Genomic DNA, 7,125 nt, shown 5'->3' on the forward strand with positions numbered 1-7,125 from the left:
TCGAAAGCTCCAAAAGGGAGATCATCTCTGGCTTGTTCACTGCTGAATCTCTAACCCCTAGCACAGTAACATGGTAGATGCTTAACAAATATCTAACGAATGAAAGGATGAGGCTATTGCAACAGTTCTGAGGAGAGATAATGAGGTTCAGAGAGGCTAAGTTAAGATGGTAGCAATGGAAATGAAAAGGAGAGGTTTTGTGCAGGTAGAACCAGGAGAAAGGGGAAGCCAAAAAATAATAAAATAAATGAGATTTTTGAGCTTGGGTGACTGATTAAATAGCGATACCTTCATTTACAGAAACAAAGAAGTTAAAAGAAGGCTGACTTTTGTCTTGGATATGCTGAATTTTTTATGTGCTAGACAAGTCCAGCAGAAATGAAGTCCTAATCTGGTTTACTATCTACCATATGATTTGCCTTCTAGATAATTTTTTATGTGTGTGTGAGGAAGATCAGCCCTGTGCTAACATCTGCCAATCCTCCTCTTTTTTTGCTGAGAAAGACTGGCCCCGGGCTAACATCCGTGCCCATCTTCCTCCACTTTATACGGGACACCGCCACAGCACGGCTTGCCAAGCGGTGCATTGGTGCACGCCCGGGATCTGAACCAGCGAACCCTGGGCTGCCACAGCAGAGCGTGCGCACTTAACCGCTTGCACCACCGGGCCGGCCCCTAGGTAATTTTTTCAAATCAAATTTCATGAGAGGTAAGGCTCACACTTTTCTCTTTATTCATTATTCCTATTTTCCTCCCTCGTCTCTGCCTTATCAGTCATTGAAAAATGTCGATAAAACCATTTTTGAGATATTTTACAAAGTGAGGCACTTAGTGGATCAAGGAAAAAAACAAGAGTGGGCTTTCAAAACTTAATCCATAATACACAACACATGTGGAAAACTAAATATTAGACAAATATTAACAAAACACTGAGATGATCACATGGCTAGAAAAAGATAAGGGAAACAGTGAAAAATCTTTTTTTGTGTGTGTGTGAGGAAGATCAGCCCTGAGCTAACATCCACGTTAATCCTCTTCTCGCTGAGGAAGACCGGCTCTGAGCTAACATCTATTGCCAATCCTTCTCCTTTTTTTTCCCCAAAGCCCCAGTAGATAGTTGTATGTCATAGTTGCACATCCCTCTAGTTGCTGTATGTGGGACACGGCCTCAGCATGGCCGGACAAGTGGTGCGTCGGTGCGTGCCCGGGATCCGAACCCAGGCCGCCAGCAGCGGAGCGCGCCCACTTAACTGCTAAGCCACGGGGCCGGCCCCTGAAAAATCATTTTTTTTAAAAGGCAATTCTCGGTGCTGGCAGGGTGGTGCAAGCAGTTAAGTGCGCGCGCTCCGCTGCTGCAGCCTAGGGTTCGCCGGTTCAGATCCTGGGCGCGCACTGACGCACTGCTTGTTAAGCCATGCTGTGGCGGCATCCCATATAAAGTAGAGGAAGATGGGCACGGATGCTAGCCCAGGGCCAGTCTTCCTCAGCAAAAAAGAGGAGGATTAGCATTGGATGTTAGCTCAGGGCTGGTCTTCCTCACCAAAAAAAATAAATAAATAAAAAATAAATAAATTTAAAAAAGGCAATTCTCTTGAAACTACAGAAAGAAAAAAAAACAAGTATAAAAATAATGAGAAAAGCATTTTGGTAAAAACATACAACGGCAAATAAGTTTTCTAATTTAAACATTAACAAATACTGATTCTTATTTTCAATAAAGATGCAAATTCTCTGTAAAGAAAAAATACTGCTTTTTTAAACATGGTTAAGATTAAATCGTGACAGCTTACCAAAGAAAGCCAAGAAGCTACTACTTCCCATTCTTCAGAAGACACTACAACACCCCAGGATTCTTTTCAAAGAACATTCCATTTTTGGGGGCCGGCCCGGTGGCATAGTGGTTAAGTTTGCGTGCTCTGCTTCAGCGCCCGGGGTTCGCAGGTTCAGATCCCGGGCACGGACCTACACACTGCTCATCAAGCCATGCTGTGGCGGCACCCCACATACAAAATAGAGGAAGGTGGGCACAGATGTTAGCTCAGGGCTAATCTTCCTCACCAAAGAGAAGAATAATTATGTTGAACTTAAAGTCACATAACATAAATGAAAATACACCAAGAAGTCTGCTTAAAAATCACTTGTTTAGATGAAATCCAGGCATTTGTGACAACATGGATGGACATTGAGGGTATAACGCAAAGTGAAATAAGTCAGAGGGAGAAGGTCAAATACCCTATGATTTCTTTCATTAAGTAGTAGATAATAACAACAATAAACAAACACACAGAGACAGAGATTTGATTGATGGTTATCAGAGGGGAAGGGGGGAGGGAGGAGAGTGAAAGGGATAATTCGGTACACGTGTGCGGTGATGGGTTATAATTAGTATTTTGGTGGTGAACATGATGTAATCTATGCAGAAATAGAAGTATAATGATGTACACCTGAAATTTTTACAATGTTATAAACCAATGTTACTACAATAAACAAAAAAAAAAAAAAAAAAAATCACTTGTTTAGGGGCCGGCCCCGTGGCATAGCGGTTAAGTGAGCGTGCTCCTCTGCTGGTGGCCCGGGGTTCGGATCCTGGGTGTGCATTGATGCACCACTTGTCAGGCCATGCTGTGCCGGCATCCCATATAAAGTGGAGGAAGATGGGCACGGATGTTAGCCCAGGGCCAGTCTTCCTCAGCAAAAAGAGGAGGATTGGCATGGATGCTAGCTCAGGGCTGATCTTCCTCACACACACACACACACACAAAATCACTTCTTTAAAAGATGAAATTTTTCTGGCAAAATTGACATTCACATTATGTAAATAATATAATTTCAGTCTGTATTTTAAACCTCAATCAAGGATCACAAGATATTAAGGAGGACAGAAACTTCTAAGTGGTAGTATGTGCTGTACTTATGCTCAAAATTTAGCTCTAAAACACTCAACTTTTTCATACAGACTTAAAGGCTCTTTTATCAAATACGGAAGTACGATATTTAACCAGAAGGCACTGAATATTTACACCACAAAAGCTGTAAAAGTATTTTCACACAAGGATTCTATCCACTGAATCCTGAAAGAAAAAAATCTACCACAACCATCACTATTGTTTATATAATATACTACATAACAAAAAAAGATAAGCAAATAAAACAGTAGAAATGTTTAATTTCAAAAATCTATAAATATTAAAGATGTCTTGCAATATTACTAATCAAATAAACTGATACAGCTCTAGCTACACTTTGAGTGTTTCTCAAAAATAGCAAGAAAAAAAAAAGGGAGGGAGCCAGGTGGACAGCCCAGTGGTGTAGTGGTTAAGTTCTCAAGCTCCGCTTCGGCGGCTGGGGGTTCGCAGGTTCGGATCCCAGGCATGGACCTACCCACTGCTCATCAAGCCATGCTGTGGCAGGCGTCCCACATATAAAGTAGAGGAAGATGAGCACAGATGTTAGACCAGGGCCAATCCTGCTCAGCAAAAATTAGCTCAGGGCTAATTTTCCTCACCAAAAAAAGAAAAAAAGAGAGCCAGCCCTGATGGCCTAGCAGTTAAAGTTCCCTGTGCTAGGCTTCAGCTGCCCAGGTTCGGTTCCCAGGCAGGGAACCACACCACTTGTCCATCAGTAGCCATGCTGTGGCGGTGGCTCCCACAGAAGAACTTATAACTATACACAACTAAGTACTGGGGCTTTGGTGGGGAGGAAAGGAAGAAAAAAGGAGGAAGACTGGCAACACATGTTAGCTTAGGGCCAATCTTACCCTGCAAAAAAAAAAAAAGAAAAGAAATGCAAAAAAAGGAATACATGACTATAGTAATTTTGAGTAACATGCACTCAAATTGTAAAGACTGTCAGATATCTATAAAAGAATTTTTCTATAAAAATTTTTTTTTAATTTAATTTATAGGAGATCTATATTCACTATTAATTCTCAAAGCCTATTTTATTTTGCTAATCAATTCAGCCCCCACTAGTTCAATAACGGTCATTAAACATTTTCCCTTGTTATATATTGCTTTGTTTTTAGACAACAAACATTTATTATCTCACACAGTTTCTGAGGATTAGGAATCTGACAGTGTCTTAGTTGGGTGTTCCAGCTCAAAGTCTCCCACGAGCTTCAATCAAACTGTCATCTCCATTACTTTTTAAAGTAATAAAACTTAACAAGAATTGCCTATGCCCTGCCAAAGTGAAATTTAAACTCCATGATCATTAAACTCCATCACTCAGCTCCATAATATTCGTTTACATTAAAAAACCAACACCCTATAGCTACTTGTCACATTTTAGCGCATTTTTTAACGTAAAATACCCTCAAAAGTTATCTAAATTATACAAACTAACTTCTAACACGACATGGGGCCAGCCCGTGGCTTAGCGGTTAAATGTGCACACTCCGCTACTGGCGGCCTGGGTTCGGATCCCGGGCGCGCACCGACGCACCGCTTGTCTGGCCATCCTGAGGCGGCGTCCCACCTACAGCAACTAGAAGGATGTGCAACTATGACATACAACTATCTACTGGGGCTTTGGGGAGAAAAAGGGAAAAAAAAAAGGAGGAGGACTGGCAATAGACGTTAGCTCAGGGCGGGTCTTCCTCAACAAAAAGAGGAGGACTGGCATGGATATTAGCTCAGGGCTGATCTTCCTCACAAAATAAATAAATAAATAAATAAATAAATAAATGTCAGTCAAAAGAAGACACAAAAATCTGAAGTCACATATAGTACAATAGAGAATTCACTAAATTCTGTATTAACCATAGTACAAGACAAAGAGCAAGATATATTATTCTTAGTCAGTCCCCTACTGAAGATCAAATTTGTTTCAATTTGATACTATAAATTAAATTAATGAAGCTAGGGACTTCAATTTCTTTTATGTGTCTAAAACTGAAAGACGAAAAAGCATGTCCTAACATTCTATCATAAAGGAAAAGTGTTAAGAGAAACTGTCCTTTAAAACCGTGCTTCAAACATCCCTTTTAGTGCCTTGACAAAAACGTATCACACAGGAAAACGTAAGTTTCTAAATTAAAGATTCCTTTCAGTATGTTTTCAATTTGAATAGATCACAACATGCCATCTAACTCCACACACTTATTATTTGAAAAATTTTTAGAGTTAAGATGAATTCTTCAAGATTAGTCATATTAAGTAACATTTGTCATCATTACTGCTTCTTCATAAAAAAAGAATGAAATATATAGCATTCAATTCCCTCAATACTTTAACGTCAATCTAATATCTTGCTTTCCCCCCAAATGAACGTTACTCTATTCCATTTAGTCAAAAGAAAACAGCAGACACATCTTTGTGGTCTGTCCTAGCAAATCAGTGTTTAGAAATCAACACAACTGTTATTAATGGCTCAGAACCAAACACTGTAACAAAACACACTGAGTGGATCCTCTGTGTGTTTGTGTACATGTGCCCATTCATAATAATGTGATCTTCATACATGCATACAGAAACACCTTTACATAATACACAGGTTATAATAAAATTGCCCTCTTTACTGTTCAAAGAAAAAAAATCTCTAAAACTAGGCATGAGAAGAGTTAATACCGGGATTGCTGCCACCTATCAACTTTAATTCAAAGCACAGTACAACTCAATGTCATTTTTCCCCCTAATGCAGCCACGACTGAAAATTAACTTCACGGTGGGATAAAGTATCCTGGCATCCCAATGGATTATTTACTTCTCTGATTTGACAGTACCTATGTGTGGAGTCTTTTGTCCCTCCCTCAGCATCCCAGGGTGTCAACATCATCTTAGTCAAAGCAAATGACGAGCAAATCCCTCAGGTCATTACTTCGCACCAGAAAGTCATGGCCTTCACTGTCGTTACTACACAACAAACAGATTCTAGAGTCCCACGTCCCCTTCTATTACATTTGTAGAGGCAGGGTGGGAAAGAAGTGCTCGGTATATCCTGAGAATCCTACGTTCAGTCCTGGTACCAGAAGTAGCATGAATACAAGCGATATGTGGGTCATCCACAGAGAAACAGAAAGAAGCTTCGTGACCCTCCAAGTTCAATGAAGACACCAAAAGCCTCTGGGAGAACGGGGCACAAGCCTTTGGGGGAAACGGCGGAGAAGCAGACGGTCTCCGAGGTGAAGTGACTGGGTCTGGCACAAGCCCAGGGCGTGGGCAGCCACCAAGGAGTCTCTCGTACCCCTCGCCTCCGCACCACGGTCGGTCACTCCGCGAGGGGTGCAGCCGGAGGAGGGGGCCAGGACTGGGGGACAGCGGGGCCCGGGGCTCCCCCAGCGGCGCCCTGGGAGTTCGGGGGGTGTGTCCTACCTGGGCCGTGGCGGACGCAGGGATTTCGGGCTGAGGGCTCGGGTGCAGCTCAGAGCCGGGACTAGCAGGGGTTAACTCTCAGCAGGCGGGACCGCCGCCGCCTGCCCATCCCCCGCCGCCTACTGCGGCGGGACCGGAGCACGGCTTCGAGGGCCGGCCGGCTGGGTACCGTCGGGTACCGTCCCCGTTTACTGGCGGCGGCGGCGGCTGCTGCTGTTACTGCTGCTGTTACTGCTGCTGCTGGCCGCCCCCAACCGCTGCTCTTGTGCCAGCCCCTGCTCCTCCTCCTGCCGCCGCCGCCGCCACCTCGTCCCCACCGCTCCCATCGCCGCTGCGGCGACTACTGCAGCGCCCGCTGACCCGACCCGACGTTATTCTCCCCCTTCGCAACCCGGCACAGCCTAGCCCACCTGCCCTTCCAGTGCGCACGCCCACCTCTCCGCCCCAGGTGCTGATTGGAGGGCGCTTCCTGAGCCCGCCAAGTCGGTTGGCTAATCCCATTGCCTATCACGAAGGGGGCGTAGAGTAAGGCAGAGAGCGTCTCCGCCCCCCACCGGAGAATTGCCGCTATCTTCAGGTTTGCCTGAGAGGGCGAGTTACCAGGAACGGAGCATCACAATGGCAACGCGCGTGCGCTCGGGAATTCTGGGCCTTGTAGTTCCAGCTGCAGCCTAACTGCCTGCCGGTCCCGAGCAGAGAAGAAAGGCTTCGGAGCTTAGTGGCTCCCAACAGCACAGTGCTGTTCTTATAGCTCCGAAGTGAACTTGGTTATAGAGGCATGGTTGTGAGCCCAGCCTTGGGCTTTTCGGAAGAA

General features: G+C 44.3%; 1 protein-coding gene across 3 annotated transcripts in view; it reads right to left on the reverse strand.

The window, feature by feature from the left end:
- The window catches only part of TTBK2 (tau tubulin kinase 2), a 127,967-nt gene extending 121,312 nt beyond the window's left edge, over positions 1-6,655 (reverse strand). For all 3 annotated transcript variants that reach the window (XM_058541375.1, XM_058541374.1, XM_058541373.1), the window contains exon 1: positions 6,312-6,655. The gene's annotated coding sequence lies outside the window, so the exon portion shown is untranslated. The remainder of the gene's footprint in view (positions 1-6,311) is intronic.
- Between the last annotated feature and the right edge of the window lie 470 nt (positions 6,656-7,125).

The sequence above is a fragment of the Diceros bicornis genome, chromosome 5 (genome assembly GCF_020826845.1).
Source record: "Diceros bicornis minor isolate mBicDic1 chromosome 5, mDicBic1.mat.cur, whole genome shotgun sequence".
Taxonomy (NCBI): Eukaryota; Metazoa; Chordata; class Mammalia; order Perissodactyla; family Rhinocerotidae; genus Diceros; species Diceros bicornis.